This window comes from Arachis hypogaea, chromosome 7, assembly GCF_003086295.3.
Source record: "Arachis hypogaea cultivar Tifrunner chromosome 7, arahy.Tifrunner.gnm2.J5K5, whole genome shotgun sequence".
In the NCBI taxonomy this organism is placed as follows: domain Eukaryota; kingdom Viridiplantae; phylum Streptophyta; class Magnoliopsida; order Fabales; family Fabaceae; genus Arachis; species Arachis hypogaea.
In genome coordinates this window covers 41,611,105-41,613,256 of record NC_092042.1, presented here as the reverse complement: position 1 = coordinate 41,613,256, position 2,152 = coordinate 41,611,105, and the positions used below count along the sequence as shown (strand labels likewise).

At 40.0% G+C, this 2,152-nt stretch overlaps 1 non-coding gene across 1 annotated transcript; it reads right to left on the bottom strand.

Annotated features, from left to right (window-relative positions):
* Nucleotides 1–818: 818 nt before the first annotated feature.
* On the bottom strand, nucleotides 819–926 carry LOC112704835 (small nucleolar RNA R71). The gene has a single exon (XR_003155438.1). It is a non-coding gene; the product is annotated as a small nucleolar RNA R71 (small nucleolar RNA).
* Nucleotides 927–2,152: the final 1,226 nt, after the last annotated feature.

Genomic DNA, 2,152 nt, shown 5'->3' with positions numbered 1-2,152 from the left:
GGGATTAGTTGAGTTGTGAAAAGTAGTGATCACAATTTCGTGCACCACTAACCCTTTTTCAAAATTTATTTTCGAATTTCTCCCTCTCTCATTTTCTTCTATTTATTTATTTATTTACTAACAATTCTCTTCATCTCAAGAATTCGAACATATCTTCCCCCTTGTGTTTGGATTCTTAACTCTTTTCCTTCTTCTATTCCTTTCTTCTTCTACTAACATAAAGGAATCTCTATATTGTGACATAGCGGATTCCTCTTACTTTTCTGTTCTCTTCTTTTTCATATGAGCAGGAACAAGGAAATGGCATTCTTGTTGAAGCTAATCCTGAACCTGAAAGGACTCCGAAGAGGAAACTGAGAGAAGCTAAAATACAACAATCCAGAGACAACCTTACTGAAATTTTCGAACAAGAAAAGGATATGGCCACCGAACCCAACAACAATAATGCAAGGAGGATGCTTGGTGACTATACTACACCTACTTCCAAGTTTGATGGAAGAAGCATCTCAATCCCTACCATTGGAGCAAACAATTTTAAGCTGAAACCTCAACTAGTTGCTCTAATGTAATAGAACTGCAAGTTCTATGGACTTCCATCAGAAGATTCCTATCAGTTTTTAACTGAGTTCTTGCAGATATGTGAGACTGTTAAGACTAATGGAGTAGATCCTGAAGTCTACAGGCTCATGCTTTTCCCTTTTGCTGTAAGAGACAAAGCTAGAACATGGTTGGACTCACAACCTAAAGATAGCCTGGACTCCTGTGATAAGCTGGTCATGGCCTTCTTGGCTAAGTTCTTTCCTCCTCAAAAGCTTAGCAAGCTTAGAGTAGATGTTCAGACCTTCAAACAAAAAGATGGTGAATCCCTCTATGAAGCTTGAGAAAGATACAAGCAGATGACCAAAAGGTGTCCTTCTGACATGCTTTCAGAATGGACCATTTTGGATATATTCTATTATAGTCTATCTGAGTTCTCTAAGATGTCACTGGACCATTCTGCAGGTGGATTTATTCACCTAAAGAAAACGCCTGCAGAAGCTCAAGAACTCATTGACGTGGTTGCAAATAACCAGTTCATGTACACTTCTGAGAGGAATTCTGTGAGTAATGGGACGCCTCAGAGGAAGGGAGTTCTTGAAATTGATGCTTTGAATGCCATATTGGCTCAGAACAAAATGTTAACTTAGCAATTCAACATGATTTCTCAAAGTCTAAATGGATGGAAAAATGCATCCAACAGTACTAAAGAGGCATCTTCTGAAGAAGAAGCTTATGATCCTGAGAACACTGCAATGGCAGAGGTAAATTACATGGGTGAACCCTATGGGAACACCTATAATTCCTCATGGAAAAATCATCCAAATTTCTCATAGAAGGATCAACAAAAGCCTCAACAAGGCTTTAATAATGGTGGAAGTAACAGGCTCAGTAATAGCAAGCCTTTTCCATCATCTTCTCAGCAGCAGATAGAGAATTCTGAGTAGAACTCCTCTAGCTTAGCAAATATAGTCTCTGATCTGTCTAAGGCCACTTTAAGTTTCATGAGTGAAACAAGGTCCTCCATTAGAAATTTGGAGGCACAAGTGGGCCAGCTGAGTAAGAAAATCACTGAAACTCCTCCTAGCACTCTCCCAAGCAATACTGAAGAGAATCCGAAAAGAGAGTGCAAGGCCATTGACATAATCAAAATGACCGAACCTAGAGAGGAAGGGGAGGACGTGAATCCCAATGAGGAAGACCTCATGGGATGTCTCCCAACCAAGAAGGAGTTCCCTATTGAGGACCCAAAGGAATCTGAGGCTCATATAGAGACCATAGAGATTCTATTAAACCTCCTTCTGCCATTCATGAGCTCTGAAGACTATTCTTCCTCTGAAGAGGTTGAAGATGTAACTGGAGAGCAAGTTACTCAACATCTAAGAGCTATCATGAAGCTAAATGCCAAGTTGTTTGGTAATGAGACTTGGGAAGGTGAACCTCCCTTGCTCATTGGTGAACTAGATACATGGGTTCAGCAAACTTTACCTCAAAAGAAACAAGATCCTGGTAAATTCTTAATACCCTGCACCATAGGCACTATAACCTTTGAAAAGGCTCTGTGTGACATAGGGTCAGGTATAAATCTTATGCCAGTCTCTGTAATGGAGAAGCT